Here is an 18534-nt window from a genome sequence, read left to right as displayed (position 1 = left end):
TGGAGGTGCCAGGAATTGAACCTGGGGCCTCATGAATGCTAAGCATGAACTCTACCACTGACCTACACCTCCAACTTATCCCACTTTTCAAATGATTGTTTTTTTTTAATTTTTAATTATGTGTTTGTTGTTGTCTGTGTTTTGAAAAGTTCACAGGGAAGAAGGTGACACAAAGGTCCAAGAAGTTGGGTCACTCTGGATCTTGAGGTTGAGATGGTTGTGTGCTACCTGATATTGATGGTGAGAATTAAACTGATGTCCTCTGAAAGAGCAGTCTGTGCTCTGAACATCTGAGCCATCTATCCAGCCAAAAAACTATTTATGAAGACAGGATCTCACTGTGTAGAAATGACTGGCCTAGAAGTTACTATGTAGACAAGGCTGGCCTTGAACACACAGAGATCAGCCTACTTTACTCTCTAGAGCACTGAAGTGAAAAGGGTGGACACCATGCTTAGCTTATTGTTTGTTTTGATGTTTTTGTTTGTTTTCCCAGAAGAATTGGCAATACCATTTCTGTCTTCTGTTGGAATAAGTGTGAGCCACCATCCCCTCCTAAATCCCAATCTGTTTTTGAAATAGGGTCTGACCATGTGGCTTTTGGTGTTCTGAAACTTTTTATGGAGTCAAGGAGCCTGCCTCTGTCTCCCAGATGCCAGGATTAAAGGTGTGTGGGTGTGTGCTCTAAGAAGCAAAGTTTGCCTCAAAATCAGAGGGAAGAGCCAAACACTAGATTAACTATAGAGGCCAGGCAGTTGTAGCATACATCTTTAATCTCAGCACTTGGGAGGAGAAAGCAGGGAGATCAGGAGTTCAAGGCCACCCTGGGATACAGGAGGTTGAATCTGTCTAAAGGAGAAACAGAGCCAAGCAGTAGTGGTTTCTCCCACCTGTCATCCCAGCACTAGCGAGGGGGAGACAGGAATATGAGGGGGGAGGAGACAGGATCTCAGAGCCATTCAGTGTGAGGACTCCAGAGACAGGAGCTCAGCATTTTCAACGGAGGTTTGGTGAGGTAGCTGACTGCTCTGCTTCTCTGATCTTTCAGCATTGACCCAGATATCTGGCTCCAGGTTTTGATTATAAGACCAATTAGGATTTGTGCTACATGTGGGGCCATGTCTGGTTCAGCTCTCAGTCTTGACTTGCTTTTCTGCAGCGCCTCTTCCAACAGAAAGTCATGGGCCCTGCCTTGCTCTGTGAGAGAGGTTGTTGTATAGCCCAGGCTGGATTCAATCTTGCTGGATAGTCCAAGATGACCTTGAATCTCTGAGCCTCAGGCCCCAAACTCAGTTCTGGAGTGACCAGCATATCTCTGTGTGTCTTGTTCATACAATGCTGGAGAGAGAACCAGGGTTTTGTGAATGGAGGAAGAGGGCAGAGACAACCTTCCTCTATAGTTTTCTCAGCCATTCCTTCCCTGAACCGGTAGGCAACTGCTCGGCTTTTTAACACCAACATGATTCCTTGGGGGTGGGAACCAATAACAGACATCACATACACTCTGGATTTCTCATCAATGACTCAATACCATTTGATGATATAGCTGTTTTCTAGCCTCATCTGGGCAACAATTTCAACAAGGGCATTACTGGTACAGGTATGGAAAGAAAGAATGAAGTGAGGGATGGAGGAGGGAAGAAAGGAAGGGAAAAAAGAAAGAAAGAAAAAGAATAAAGGAAAGGAAGTTTGAGTGTTGGGACAGTAACTCTGGGAATGGATCCTTACCTTTACCAAGTAGAATCTTATTCTCTCTACTTTACAGAGATCAAATAACCTGAACACACTCTGTTACATAATCTCTAATGAGGCAGGAGGATTACTGAGAATTACAGGTCAGCTCAGGTAACATTATGAGTTCCAGATAGACTTTAGCTACAGTGTGAGATCTTATCTGATAAAAAAAATGTAGTAGTAATGTAAGAAAGACAATGAATGCCAGAGTTGAAAGTTTGTCTAGAAGGATCATGGATGGTCCAGGGACCTTGACCATAACCTCTGCTTTCATACTTTCCCACATGGAGATTTATTTCACTCAAGCTACAGATGCAAAATTCCAAATAGAATTATAAGGTGGAAGCTCCATCATCCAACCAGGTGGCAACATGTGGCTTAGAGGTGGGGCTTCAAAGGAAATGAATGGGGGTGCTAAAAGGCTCAGAATGGCCAGACAAGATATTCTGAGCCTTGGGCTGGTATGACTGCCTGGACCTGCTAGGTTTGGAAGACCTAGCAGAGGGTATGGGAACTTACACCGCACATTGCCCCATGTCAACTCTGTACCCAGAACTATGTGAACAGTTTCTAGCTGCCTCTGATTCCTCATGGGTCAGAGACTGTTCGAGCACAGGTAGTGGCTGTAGTATATTTGAAATGAGTGATCGTGATTATGACCACTGTGTAACACTGTGCTATGGAGGTGGGGCTCATCATGCCAAAGGTTGGCACACCCAGGGACGGTTCTAAGTGTCTCCTGGTTGTTCCTTATGGGTTTCCTGCTGACATATCTATCTAGTGGTCTTGTTTTCTGCTTGACAGTACAGAGAAAATTGTAGAGCTAGAGGCAGAAACAGTCACAGTTCTGCCTAGAAGGACAAGACATGAGTTGTTCACTTTCTATCAGGGAACATCCTGGTCTTGACCTTCATGGTCTTGAGCTCAGAATGATCTTGGGCCTAACTAGCCTCTGCTACCTTGAAGTTATAGCCATCTCTCTATCACTATAAAACTTACTGAGGTGAGCTCCTTTGTCGCTCTCTAGGGCTTAGAGAGTCACTTAGAAACACTCAATGCTATCAGATTCAGATATGAGTTATCTGTCTCAGTGCCTGAGTGTCCATCAGCTTAAACACATACTGTTCAGCTATGATTTCACATTTTCATGTCTGGGGAGACCCTAATGCTGGATGTATTCTTTTCCACACCTTCTATGGCATTATAATTTCCCATAGGTTTCAATAAAATAGTTTTGCCTGAAAGCATGCTTGTATCCTTTACATACACTGAGTGAGTTCATTGACAATCTATTCCTTTTACAGATAGATACTATCTATTTAGCCCTGACTGACCATCCTGAAACTCATTATGTAGACAAGGCCAGCCTTGAACACATGGATATCTGCCTGCTGTGCCTGCTGAGTGCTGGGAATGACAGTATCCAGTGGACATGCCTGGCAGAAGAGCTCCTACCTAGCACATCTGTATCCCTGGATGTTGTCCTCTGCACAGTGAAAAGGAATCCATGAAAGAATAGAAAGAAAGGTCCCAAATCAGAAGACAATCTGGTTTCTGGGGTTTTCAATAAGAATAGAAAATTCAAGAACTGATTGGTGAAACTGCAAGAACTGATTGGTGGAAAGTACATCAGATTGTCCCATTGTCTGTGGGTTCCAGTCATTCCCCAGCCTCAGACTTCTGAACAGCCACTACAGTCTTCTGGGGAATACCTGGCTAAAGTATTATGTCCAGAACAACTAAGATCTACACCATGTGACCCCATCTGAAAAGACAAACAAAACAAAACAGTCGACAATTATTGAGTGCTGGAGAATTGCCAGTGGTTAGGAGCACTGACTATTCTTCCGGAGGATCTCCTTCCAATTAATAGTCACATGACAGATGACTACTGTTTGTAACTCGAGCTCTGGTGGCTTTGAGATGTATTTATGCAGGTAAAACACATATAAAATAAAACAAAAATAAAAATAACAAATTTTAAAGTAAATCAATATTAACAGAAAAAGGTTCTGGTTTCTTTTCTTTTCTTTTTTTTTAAATTTGAACAATCATCAAAAAGTTTCTTTTCCTTTTTTCCTTTTTTTCTCCCAGCTCTTTGAGACAGGGTTTCTCTGTGCAACAGTCCTGGCTGTCCTGGAACTCACTTTGTAGAACAGGCTGCCTTTGAACTCACTGAGATTCTCCTGCCTCTGCCTCCCAAGTGCTGGGATTAAAGGTGTGAACCACCACCATCAGGAAAAGATTTTTATTTATTATACATACAGTGTTCTGCCTGCATGTATGCCTGCATGCCAGAAGAGGGCACCAGATCTCATTATAGATGATTGTGAGCCACCACGTGGGTGCTGGAAATTGAACTTGTCCTCTGGAAGAGTAGCTACTGTTCTTAACCTCTGAGCCATCTCTCCAGCCCAAGTTAATTTTTCAGTTTAGTCAAGAACATAATAATCTAAAAATTTCAATATGGCAATTATCAAAACCTCTTGAAGACCATTCATGAACCCTGATTGCACTCAACTCTTAGTCCTCCCGTGCATACCTCTCCCACATGTCCTGCCCCTCCAAAAGACTATTTACATTGTCCATATATTCACTGTGGTTTGGTCAAATTCCTACTGGCCAGTCTGCTAAGGGAGGGTGAGTCTTTCTCTACCTGCATTAACACTAGACACCATGAACTGAGGAGACACTGGCCAAAGCCAGTTCTCACCCACCATTGCCACCATCTGCACTGCAGTGCTGTGGGCAGGCAAGCCATTGGGCCAGCTTGGTGGCACACATGCTGTCACCTGTTTTACACTGTCACTGTGCTGTGTGCTGGCAAGCTGTAGAGACAGTTCTCCCATGATGTGCAGGGCCAGCTCACTTGCATTCACAGCGTTTTCAACATCACTGTGTATTGGTGACTGGGGGGAGGGGCAGCCTCCAGTCACCAGCAGAGTATACAAAAAAAAAAAAAAATCCACAAAGGTGGCAAGGGCTCGACCTTTTCTATCTGATGGGAAAATAAAGAAACACACTCTTTCTCATGGTAACTTTCTCCTTTACTTCATCTTAAAAAATCCTCTCTGAAATTCTCTCTTGCTCCACACAGCCACATCTCTTTACATACAGCTCTGTATCTCTCTTTACATACATACATCTCTCTCCTGCACACCCATATATACAGTTACATCTCTTTTTTACATATCTCCATTATCTCTCTTTTATACATATTTCTTCTCTCTACTCTGTTACATTTCTTCATACATTACTGCATCATTCATTCATTCTCTCACCTTATTCTCATGCTTCTTATTCTTTTACCTCTCATACTTTATTCCGCATTTCTTCTTCTTCATCTTTTACACTTCTCTCACATTTTTGCTTCTTCATCCTCACATTTTTCTCTCTACCCATCTAGCTACATCCCTCACTCAGCACACACCCCTACACACACTCACACACTCACTGCCAGCTCTTTTTCACATCTCTTCTGCATAGCTCTGCCCAGCTTCCCCTCAAAGAAATCTCTGCACAAATATGACTTAGATTTTCAGGGTCACAAGGCATTTCTTAAATAAACAATCAGAGACAGAGCCAAACTGATACTCGTAAAAAATCACATGGCTTCTCTTAGTCTAGGAAGGTCACATCAACTGGCCAGTGAGTAATGCTTGGCTAAGCATGTAGCCTGAGTGGTTAGTGTTCTCAGATAGGAAATGCCATTGAAATTCAGAACTAGCCGGGCAGTGGTGGCACAAGCCTTTAATCCCAGCACTCAGGAGGCAGAGCCAGGTGGATCCCTGGATCCCTGTGAGTTTGAGGCCAGCCTGGTCTGCAGAGCAAGATCCAGCAAAGGCAAAAAGCTACACAGAGAAACCCTGTCTCAAAAAACCAAAAAAGAAAGAAAGAAAGAAAGAAAGAAAGAAAGAAAGAAAGAAAGAAAGAAAGAAAGAAAGAAAAAAAGAAAGAAAGAAAGAAAGAAAGAAATTCATAACTAGCAGTAAAAATATTATATTAGTTGGATGAATCTTGAGCCTAGGAGTATGTGCAGTCAATTACTGTAGGGGGTTGTGTCTCAGTGTAAACAGCCTGACCTTGATTTAGCAATAAACACCTGGGAACATGTCTTGTGTATTTTCTGCAGGGGCAGCTTAGTCCTTTTGAATTTGTTCTGAAGTCTAAAATTAGCTTTCTTTGAGACTGGGAATACTGTTATTTTCCTGTGTCAGTTAAGAAAAATATTCTGATATTATTTCTATTCATCAGAATTATACAGCTTAAACAGAAATCATCTTCTTGACCATCCACAGCTATTACTGTGCCCAAAGATGGAATATTTTCTTGAGATAAACTCACAACCAGTGGGAAAACATCCATAGCAGTTCTTAGGAAAGAAATGTAGGGGCACCTGGAAAAAATAAGAGACAGACACATCCAGTCATTACAGGCAGTACCTCCACAGCCTTGCTAGGTAGGGCTTCCCATCAGGTGGGTCTGGTGGGTTGACGTGTTAAATATCAGTTGTCACCTGCTGTATACTCCCATGGCCCTCGGCAATTGGGGGGGGCAGTTCTCCTGTGGCCAAGCCATTGCTAGTGCCTCCATATGTTGATTGGCAAGGGGAAAGGACCAGATCTCCTGAAGATGTCTAGGCCAGTTCTCCCTTAAATATGGGGCAGCTCTCCTGTGTCTAAGGGTTTGTTGACACTGCTGTTTTGCTGCCACCAAGAGGTGGAGTCAGCTCTGCTGTGAGGGACAGGCTTGTGCTCTCTCCCCCACACCACCATCAGTGTCCCACATGCATTGGCAGTGTGGTGCAAGCCAGCACTCCCAGAAATGTGGATATTAACATGACTTGAGGTGGCAGCCCAGATAATAACACATGGTCATAGACATCAACTCAGCCCCTGGCAGTATCAATACTATTGATCCACTCATGGTCCTCAGTGGCTGGCATGGTTTCACTTCAACTTGGTGCCCTGTGGCATCTAAGCCTGAGCACATCACCTAGGAAACAGGCAATGGCACAGACTGTATCCATTCATGTGAGTTTCAGGCTTCATCATCGTCTAGGGCAGAAGCATGGAACACCAGTATTACCAGGGCCTCTCAGGCCATGGTGGTCCTTCAAGGGAGTACAATCCAGAAAGTGAAACTTTCCTCATCTCCAGCCTCTGTTATTGTCAGAGCGTGGACTTTCTGTGAAGGCAGCAGGTTTGGAGATGTTCTCTGTATCTACATAAGCTCTAGGCTGTTGTATACCATCCCACCGACCCTACCGGGCAATGACAGCATGTTGATCTCAGCCCTCCCTCTTACTGGTCACTGCCATCAAGGCTCCAGTTCTACCTCTCTCCATAGCATATGTACTGCTCAATTTTGCTATCTTACCCACCTCTTCATCACATATTTGTTCTATTTTTAATTAAAAATTGCATTTATTTACATCCTGACCACAATTACCCTTCCCTTTTCTCCTCCCATTTCCTCCCCACCCCTTCCCTCCACCCCTCAAATCCACTCCTCCTCTGTTTCTGTTCAAAAGGACCACACCTCCAATGGGTATCAATAAAGCATGGAATATCAAGTTGAGGTAGGACTGTAGCATGAATCTTAAAAGGTCTTCTTAATAAAATCAAACCCAGAGCCAGGTATTGGCATAAATACTGGAAGATCAGAGAGACAGAACACAAACAACAGCTGACCTCATCTCGCCAACTTCTCAGCTGATCCTGTATCCGTGAACTGGGAGCCTCTGAATCCTCCCCCGAATGAATCTCACCTGAACTTCTGCTGAAAGCCTAAAAGCTTAACCAGGCTCTAGTTCCTGGTCTTCATGCCTTACATACCTTTCTGCTTTCTGCCATCACTTCCTGGGATTAAAGGCATATGTCACCATGCCTGGCTGTTTCCATGTGGCTTTGAACTCAGAGATCTGGATGGATCTTTGCCTTCAGAATGCTAGGTTAAAGGTGTGGGTGCCACCATTTATTTTCTGGCATCTATATCTAGTGGCTGTTCTGTTCTCTGACCCTAGATACGCTTATTAGAGTTCATAATATATTGGGGAACACAATACCACCAGTAGGAGTGAGCTGCTCCCCTTATATTAAACCTGGGCAAGGCAACCTAGTATGAAGAACAGGTTCCTAAAGGCTAGACAAAGCATTAGGGCCATCCCCTACTCACACTTCTAGGAGTCCCCCAAGTTGACCAAGCTACACAACTATGACACATATGTAGAGGGACTAGGGTGGTCCCATATTGGGGGTGGTGTGGATGGATGGGGAGAGTAAAAAGAAATGACTGGAAAGAGGGAGCATTTCAGATTCGGGTAGAAACTTGGTGCAGGGGACACTCCCAGTAATCTACAAGGATGGCCCCAGACAAGACTCTTAGCAAAGGTAGATGCACAGCCTGAAATGGCCATCTCCTTTATTTAGTAATTTAGCACAGGACTTCTGTTTTTTTTCTTTTTAATTACTGTATTCTATTTACTAGTGTGTGTGTGTGTGTGTGTGTGTGTGTGTGTGTGTGAGAGAGAGAGAGAGAGAGAGAGAGAGACAGAGACAGAGACAGAGACAGAGACAGAGACAGAGGCACAGAGAGAGTGGGGGTAGGGTAGTTGAGGATCTCACCTACCATGGCAGAGATGCTCTACATTAACAACATCATGGAATTCCAGACTGGATGTGAAGATACTCTCTGTATTGAGTCCCAGCTCTCACTGTTGTGAATTGGTTAGGGGAGATATAGTTTCATTGTGTAGATTAGGCTAGACTCAAAATTATGGCAATCTTCTCCACTCTCCTCAATTCTGAGACATAAGCTTGTGCCATAACCCTTTCATTATTTTACATTTATTTACTTACTTATTGTTTAAGTTTTTCTATTTTAGGGGATGGTTTTGTTAAGAGTGGCCAGAAGACATGGTAATTCTAGGGACAGTGTCTATGGGAATGCAGTTGCTTCAGCCTCATCAATTTGACATCTCACTCCTCTAATATTAAAAGGAGCTAGGTTAGGTGGGCTGCTTGGACAGCCCTGGAATCCTAGCACTAGGGATGTGAGGGAAACCAATGTCTTGTTAAAGGATAGCCTGGGATACATGAAGCAACCCTGTCTCTACAAAAAAATGAAAGGAGATGATTGAGTTGAATGCTGCTAAAGTGGTAGAGCACTTGTCTAGCACAACCAAGGACATGAAACAAATCCTAGTACCAAACAATCTCAGTCAGAAACAAAGATACTCATCATTCCATATCATTTTTGCTTGTTTTGGTTGTCTTAACAAGCTCCCAAAGCAATCCATCCTGAAATACAGTGTATAGGCGAATCTGATGGGATCCTCCTGCATCTGTTTCTAAAGGGCTGAAAGCACACTGTCTTCTAACAAGCCTGACATCCATGCAGCATTTGAAAGGCAAATGTTTTATGAGAATTCTGTGACCAGTCCTCTAGTCAATGGAAAGGAGCATTTGTGTTCCAGAGGTTGAGTTTTCTTTGGGATTGGACACGACCCAAATGTAAGGCAGGGCCGAGGGATGCATGGTCTTTTTGGAATGAGGAAAGAGAGTGGAGAAGCAGGTGACTCGGTTAGCATTTCCCATTCTGTCTTGTGATAACTGTGCATGGATTTTGCTTGCTAATAAATGTAAAGTAATCTTTTAACATCCTTCTTCATCTGGCACCCAGCGTTTGGGGCTTGCTAGAACACATGAGAGTGTGCCCAGCTGGGCAGGGTTTCTCTGCAGTTCAGTGAAGGAATGCTCTTGCCTTCCCAGTGCAAAAACCCCTGCTTTGCATTTCTGCCTTCCTAGGCACAGACTCTCAGAAGGCTGCTGCCCTCCCAGATTGGTTCTGCTTGATGCACACATGCTGGTGTCCCGGGTGGCCCACAGGTATTAAGGCAGGTTTTGCTCCCACTGCCTTGTGCATTTGTGCTGTGTGTCACTACCCTCCCAAGCTCCGCTCAGGCGAGCTCTAGAGTTAAATCTAGTGCAGCTTACAGCTTCCCTCTCAAACAAATTTTGTTCAGAGGGAGCAAGTGCTGGAGCAGAGTTTGCTGTGGATCAGGGAGGAGTTGCCTGAGCTGCCTTGGTGCTGCACCTGCTCCTCCTGCTGGTCAAGCACGTCACTATATCTGAATACCTTCCCAGTACCCAGCCATGCAAGCACCAGATGCCCATGATGGTCAAACATCCTGATTTTCTGAGGATCAGAACTCTGGTAACTCACCTGGGGACTACTGATAAGAGAGAGAGAGAGAGAGAGAGAGAGAGAGAGAGAGAGAGAGAGAGAGAGGATAGTAAGGGGAAAGGACAATCTTAAACTTAAAACTTTTTCCTGGTCAATGATTGGGAATATTGCAATGCAGGGAATGAGGACCCTGCTCACTGCTACTATGGAAGAGATGCTAGAAAAACTGAGGAAATAAACAACTTAGCTGGGATCCTTCAGTCTCAGTCATAATTGTTATCAGTCTCACAATTCATATTTTACCTGAAAAATGGTTTGATAGTGGTGCCAAATATGAGAGATTGACTGAAAAGATACAGGCCTGTTGTAGGATGGTCTTTCTGTACATTGTGAATATGTGTTGCTACTACTGGGTAATAAAGAAGCTCTTTTGGCCTATGGCCACACAGGTTATAGCCAGCAGAAAATCCAAGAGAGATACAGGAAGAAGAAACACAGAGTGGATGAGATGCTGTGAGTCGCCAGGGGAGCAAGATGTAATAAAACACAAAAAAGGCAATGAGACAATTGTCGATAAATAGATTTTAAAAAATGGGTAAATTTAAGATGTAATAGCTAGCTAGCAGTAAGCCTGAGCCACAGACCAAACAGTTTGTAATTAATATTAAGCCTAAGAATGATTATTTTATAAAAACAACTGCTACCTGGGCAGAACCAGGCAGGACTGAGAAACTTCAGTCTACACAGGCCTTAGAAAAGGCAACTACTGATGGTATGCAAGCCTTACAAATAGTTACTAAGGAGAATAATACAGTTTGATTAACAAGATAAAGGCTTTAGAAATATTTACTGATGAAGAGAACAAGGTGATTGATAATATGCAAACCTTAGAAAAACTTAACATTCAAAAGATACAGGTCTTAGAAAGGGCTACTACTGATAATATGCAAGCCTTAAAAATGGTTCCTAAGGAGAACAATACAATGTTGACTGACAAGAAAAAAAATCTTTAGAAATATTTACTGTTGAAGAGAGGAAAAGGGTGATTGATAATATGCAAACATTAGGAAAGCTTACTATTCAAAATATATAAACCTTAGAAGAAGCCACTACTGATAAATTACAAGCCTTAGAAAAAATTATTAAAACCGATAATAAAAGCATTCAGACACAGACAGAAGAATTCAGAAGAGACCCAACCTCACCATTATCTTATGGAAATAGAGAGGTGGGCTGAAGGTTATTAAAAAACCAACCTTGATTTATCCAATTACCATTCAAGAAAGATGATGGCTATCCCCAAGGATATACACAAGTTAAATGGGATCCTATAGATATGATAGATTTAAGGAGATTTAAAGAAGCAATGGTTTCCTATGGTATACATTCCTCTTATGTGAGGCAGATGTTGAATAAATGGTCCACTCCGAACAAAATCACTCCAAAAGACTGGAATAATATAGTTATAACCATATTAGAGTTGAACAGTTGGTTGAGAGAAGAAGCTAAGGCCCTCAGACAGCAAGGTAGGATTAAAGATTCTAAGACTTCCCAAGATAAAATCTTTGGTGAGGGCTCTTCTGATGATGTGGATAGTCAAGCTACCTTTGGTGACAACACCTTGTCCTTATGCCATACAGCAGCCTTAAATGCTTGGGACAAAATTCAAGAATCAGGAAAGAGGACTGAGTCATTTACTCAAGTTTACAAGGCCCAAAGAAAGTCTTCACTGAATTTTTGCAAAGACTGATTTCAGTTGTAAAAAGGATGGTATAAAATCCAGAAGTTAGACAAATATTAATTGAATCTCTGGCTTTTGAAAATGCTAATTCAGCCGGGCGGTGGTGGTGCATGCCTTTAATCCCAGCACTCTGGAGGCAGAGTCAGGTGGATCTCTGTGAGTTCGAGGCCAGCCTGGGCTACCAAGTGAGTTCCAGGAAAGGCGCAAAGCTACACAGAGAAACCCTGTCTCGAAAAACCAAAAAAAAAAAAAAAAAAAAAAAAAAAAGAAAGAAAGAGAATGCTAATTCACAATGCAGAAGGGTAATTGGGTCTTTAAAGATAAGATCAGCATCCATAAAGGAATAGATCCCACACACAGTCAATATTGAATCTCATAAGCATTATGATGCTTGGATAGTAGAGGTGATTTCTAAACGGTTAAGGAAAGATCAAAATATTAATTGTTTTAATTGTGGTAAACAAGGCCATCTAAAAAGTAATTGTTCACAGGGCATTCCTAGAAATAATGTTTCTTCTAGAGATAACCTGAACAGAAGGCCCCAACATTCTGGAGTATGCAGAAGATGTGGAAAAGGCCAAAATTGGACGAATGAATGTAGATCAACAATAGACAGGCAAGGAAACCCTTTACCATTGGGAAATGCCTTGGGGGCTTTCACAGGCCCCAATGTCAAATTTGGTTCAGTCATTCCCTGTCTCTATGGGGGAAACTCCTCCCCAGAGCAAATAAAGGACCTAATGCCTATTGTAAATTACCATACCGCTCTGGATGATAGAACAGCTTTTGAGGATAAAGCAGAAATTTCAAGAGAAACCATAAAGTGAATATTTTAGCAAACTTTTATAAATGATCAAAGACCAAAGCTAATAGCATGAATAAATGACATTGTAATTGAAGATATTTTAGACACAGGGGCAGATATAACAATTACACCAGAGTCTTGAAATCCAAATTGTCCTCTTTAGGAGGTAAATGTTTAGCTTTTAGGGATTTGAACTTTATGTCAAGTAAAACAAAGCACAAGATGGTTGAAATGTATAGGGCCAGAAGGACAGAGAGGAAAATTAAAGCCATATGTGGCCAATATAGCAATGAAATTATGGGGACATTATTTGTTATAGCAATGAAATACCTAGATCAACACTCCTCCAATTTTAGAAACAAACCATAAACTAACATATATTTCTGGTAAAAATATTGAAAGGTATAAAAAACAGTTAATGACCATTCAGATTGTACAAAAACAAGGCACAACAGCTGTTAATCTTTCAAAGGTACCCACAGCCCTACCTTTAAATGGTTCACTGACAAACCTGTCTGGGTAGATCAAAGGCCTTTGACATTGGGAAAATTACAGGCCTTAGAACAGCTGGTACAGGAGCAAATAAATGCACAACATATTGAAGCATCACTCAATCTTTGGAATTCTCTTGTATTTGATATTAAAAGAAATCTGGAAAATGAAGAATATTGACCGATTTGACAGTCATAGATAAAGTAATGCAGCTGATGGGCTCTGTACAACCTGGAATCTCCCTGCCTTCTCTATTACCTAAAGGATGGTCTATTATAGTTACTGATTTAAAAGGTTGTTTCTTCATTATACCTTTACAGGAAAAGTATAGAGAAAAATTGGCCTTCACAGTGCCTACTTATAATAGTTCTCAACTTGTTAAGAGATATCAATGTTTCTCCCACAAAGAATCTTAAACAGCTCCACCCTGTGCCTCAATCTATTTATACCATTATATGGGCAATATCTTTCTAGCTAATTCAAATGTAGATAATTTAGAGAAAATGTTTGAAGAAGTAAAGAAAATTTTACCTTGTTAGGGATTACAAATTGCTTCTGAAAAAATACAAAGAGGAGATTCTATTAATTACCTAGAATATAAAATAGGTTTACAAAAAAAAATTCAACTCCAAAAGGTATAAGTCAGGAGAGATAAATTGCACACTCTTACTGACTTTCAAACATTTCTGGGAGATATTAACTGGCTACAGCTCACAATTAGAATACTAACTCAAGAACTGAGTAATTTGTTTCAAATCTTTCCAGGTGACAAGCACTTAAATGGTGTGAGGAAATTATCAACTGAATCTGAGAGAGAATTGGCTTTGGTAGAAAAGAAATTACAGGATGCACATGACTCATTTCAATCCAGAGTTTGATTGCATTCTGGGTATTTTACCTTCTATGCATTCCCCTATAGGGATCTTACTGTAGAGAGGGGATAATATCTTAGAATGGATATTTTTAACCACACATACAGAGTGAAAAATTAAAGACCTATGTAGAAATGTTTCTAAGTTGATTCTAAAAGGAAAATTGAGACTTTGTAAATGGGCAGGAATGGACACAACAGAAATTGTAGTTCCTTTTACTAATGCTGAAATTTTCTCTTTATGGGCATAAAGTGAACATGGGAAAGAGCTTGCAGTAAATTTTTGGGAGAGAGTAACAATAACTATCCCCAGAAGCAAGAGACTTTAATTTATTAAAAGAACCAATTGTATCCTACCTACATTGTACAGGGAACATCAATATCTGCAGGCCCTAAACTCTATACCAATGCAAATAAATCAGGAAAGGCAAGTTATAAACCAGAAAATTTAAATATATAAAGTGGCTCAAAGTCATTATGAGTCTGTTCAAAAGTCAGAATTATATGCTATTCTCATTGTATTATTGGATTTTTCAGAATCTCTTAATATAGTCACTGACGCTCAATGTGCAGAAAGAGTTGTTTTATATATTAAAACCACTGAAATTATTCCTAATGATTCAGAATTAACTATGTTACTTACATAATATAGGAAATAGTCAGAAATAGGAATCATCCCATATATTTAACACATAACAGATCCCATATGAGTCTGCCAGGCCCTCTAGCATGAGGTAGTGATGAAATTGATCAGTTATTAGTAGAAAATGTGCTGGAGGCCTCAGAATTTTATAAAAAAAAAAAACCCACCATGTCAATAGCAAGGGTTTAAAAAAGCATTTTTCCATTATTTGGCAATGAGAATATGAAATTATAAGAAAATGTCCTACTTGTTCCTTGTAATATCAAACTCTACTATCTACAGGAAATAACCCAAAGGGTATTCAAAGAAACGAAATTTGGCAAATAGATGTGTTTAATTTTTCATAGTTTGGAAAGTTAAACTATGTCTACCATACCATAGATACATATTCAGGATTTCAATGGGCAACTGCCTTAAGTTCTGAAAAGGCTGATTCTGTAATTACACATCTATTAGAAGTTACAGCAATCATGGGAATACTTGTAGAAATTAAGACTGACAATACTCCAGCATATGTCTTTAGCAAAATTATTTTGTGTATATTACAACATAAAGTATATTGTATGCAGGTATACCACACAGATCCAACAGGACAAGCAGTTATAGAAAGACCTAATTATAATTTAAAAGAAATGCTTAATAAACAGAAAGTGGTAAAAAAAAAAGACCCACAGAGATAGATTGCATATTGCTCTATTAACTTTAAATATTCTAAATGCTAATGAGATAGGAGTGACAGCTACAGAGAGACAGTGGACAGTATAAAAAAAATTACTGAATTAAATCAGCCTGCATACTTTAAAGATGTGTTGACTTCAGAATGGAAATCAGGATATCTGATATGTTGGGGAGGGGATTTTGTTTTTCTTTCCACAGAAGATGAAAAGCTATGGATACCACCAAAATAAATAAAGATCCAATTTGAACAGGAGAGATCTCTTGATGAGGAGATGTGACATAGTTCCTCAACTGATGTGGTGATTCAACCTGTCAAAAGGAAAAACTCACAAAATTATGATCAGGGCAGGTGCCTGTTTTTGTCTTTCCAGGAAAATAAAAACATCCATCTGGAGGAATTTAAAGACCTTTGGACAAATGTGCATCTAAAGAAGAAGGGAGAACTGTCTGGAAAAAAATTACAAGAAAAGGAATAATCTGGCCTAAGTTTATAAATCACTTTCAACAGGGTAAAATTTTTATATACCCTTTGAAATGTTTGTGTTTGCTGTTCTCTACAGTCATGTTAAACAGGTGGTCTTTATGTAGTCCCGACTCAGTTGATAACTAAACTGCCTTTGGAGTTAGAGTGTGTGTGGTTCTCTCCTTCTCTAAACCCAAGCATGTTGTCAAGAGAAAACTCAGTATCTGTCTCATATCAGAAGAGCCATATTAAGATCAATCCACATGAGTCTATTTGATGGGTAATATGAATTTATTAAGATATAAATTGAGGAAATACACTCATGAATACAGAACAGAGGAGACAACTGAAGTCATCCTCTGATCTGACCAGGAGTGAATCCACTGTGCAGGCAGCAGGGAGAAGAGACATGTGAGCCTTCTCCCTTTTCTTTTAAGAGGTCATGTACAATGGCAAGAAGCACCACCTCCTTAGGGCTCTATATCCCACGGCCATGGACAGAGCAAATACCACTACATTTCCTCTTTTGTCTAAATAAGAATGTTCTAAAATTAATGTAAACTGTATACATTAAGAATGATTATCATGTATTGTCCAAGAAAAACAAAGGATAATAACAAACAAAAATGGAACTATAACCAACAATAATATCATCAAAAAGAAAGACATGCTAAATATCCAGAAGTGTTAAGAACATAGGTAATTGGCAAATTACTGTGATTATTCCAATAGTTGTCTTATCTTGAAGATTCTAACTCTAGTACTAATATGTTCTAGTTAAGATGAGAGAAGATGGTAACTTTATCTAGCTTTCAACTCCATCAAAGACCTGAGAAGAAAAATAGTAATATTTGAGAAAACAGAAAATGCAAGCAAGCAACTTCTGAAACTCTTTCAAGAAAAGACAGAGACAGCCTAGACAGTCACCAAAGTTTCTGAGCACTGTTGGGGCATTCAACTTGGCTACAGGTCTAGAATATCTGACAGACCATTTTCAGAAGCAGGAATTTTGAAAGACCATCTTACCTTGTCTTGGCAGAGTTCAGTAGTCACTTTGCCTTGTGTCCTGCTAGTCCAGAAAGGACAGCATTCATATTGTTAGCAGTTGAGGCAAGGGCAGTTCTTTGCCCAGCAGGCCATTTTGTGCCAAGAAGAAGACAAACTTCCAAATGGAAATGTCTGGAAACCCAACATTCTCTTGGGATCAGATAAGTGCTGTCAGGAGCAATCATGTCTCACATCAACAGAATTCTAAATTATCAAAACATTTAAATGCCATATTCTCTAGGACTATGAAGTGTTTGAAGAGTACCTCTCCATCTGACATATGTTTCTGTAGAGCTGGAGAACCTAACTAATATAACTATAAAAATGACAAGCATAGGTGACTATAAATCTGTAAATCTTCTATTCCTAAATAACCTAAAGAGTAAGGCTTCACATTAACAAGGTAAACAGTCTGTAAGCAGATGTACCATACAAGGACAATGACTTCAAAATTGTGACAATACACAAAATATCTTCAACAGAGATAGAAATATATAGTACAATATACAATATGACAACAATATCCTTAATATGTATCAATATACAAAATATTTCAAATAAGAGTAGAAATATATGTATAATACAAAAAACATAGTTCTGTATTTGTATCAAAGTACAAATTATCTTAAATAGGAATATAAGAATAGTTTACATTTATATCAAATATATAAGAATTCATATCAATGTAAATTATCCAAGGCCAATAGTTTGCTAAAACAGTTTATTAGGCCAGGCTGTGGTGGCACATGCCTTTAATCCCAGCACTTGCGAGGCAGAAGCAGGTGGATGTTTGTGAGTTTGAGGCCAACCTGGGCTACAGAGTGAGTTCCAAGAAAGGCACAAAGCTGTACAAAGAAACAGAGAAACCCTGTCTCAAAAACAAACAAAAAAAAAGAACTTTACTAGTAGATCCAATAATCTGCCTAAGTATACTATACCTATCCATTCCACTTTTTCTTTACTAAAGGAGAATATGGAGGTATATTTTTGCACCCCAACTCTATAACCCTCCATCCATAACCCAGAGAAAAATGAAACTTTTGGGAGAGGGGTGTTATTTCCTTAGGATTGCTTCCTGCTGTTTAGGGGATCATGGTATCTCTGTGGAGTCCTGTAAGAAAGCTTATATAGTTAGGTCTCAGTAGGGCTAGCCATAGAGTCTGCAGTCAGTCTCAAAGTAATGGATAAGATTATATGAGATTCTGGCTAAAAGTATATTATGATAAACCATCTCATCTTGGAACTGTCCTGAAGAATTTTCAGTCCAAAGCTGATCACTGAGTAATGTTCTTAGGTACAACTGCATCTTTCTGAACTGAGTAGAGTTGTTGTTGTGGGGCCCCATCTTCCTTCTGGAGACTGCATAGATTGCTGTTGTATAGACTTATTTTCACTATGTAAAACTTGAACATTTTTTTTTAATTTTATTTATTTATTATGCATACAGTGTTCTGCCTGTATCCCTGCAGGCTGGAAGAGGGCACCAGATTTCATTACAGATGGTTATAAATCATCATGTGGCTGCTGGGAATTGAACTCAGGATCTATGGAAGAACAGTCAGTGCTCTTAACCTCTCAGCCATCTCTCCAGGCCCAAACTTGAACATTATTAATATCAAAATGGAAAGTTTGGATTTTAGGATGACATGACATGTAAGGAAGGATTCTGAGAAATCAAGAATAAGCATGGAGAGAAACAGAATCTTGACAACGGTCCTTGGATTTTTGTTTTTCTTCTGTCTCACACCAGTCAGCTCTTCCAATATGAAACAGAATCTCCTAGTATTTCTTTTAGCGATATGCTTGGGTTTAGAGAAGGATAGAGCTGCATTCTAACTCCAAAGCCAGCTTGTTTTATAATTCAATCAGAGCC

At 40.1% G+C, this 18534-nt stretch overlaps 1 non-coding gene across 1 annotated transcript; it reads right to left on the bottom strand.

Moving 5' to 3' along the window:
* Nucleotides 1–72, bottom strand: Trnaa-agc (transfer RNA alanine (anticodon AGC)). Its single transcript has one exon. It is a non-coding gene; the product is annotated as a tRNA-Ala (tRNA).
* Between the last annotated feature and the right edge of the window lie 18462 nt (nt 73–18534).

This window comes from Peromyscus maniculatus, chromosome 2, assembly GCF_049852395.1.
Source record: "Peromyscus maniculatus bairdii isolate BWxNUB_F1_BW_parent chromosome 2, HU_Pman_BW_mat_3.1, whole genome shotgun sequence".
Taxonomy (NCBI): domain Eukaryota; kingdom Metazoa; phylum Chordata; class Mammalia; order Rodentia; family Cricetidae; genus Peromyscus; species Peromyscus maniculatus.
This window is presented reverse-complemented; position numbering and strand designations above follow the sequence as displayed.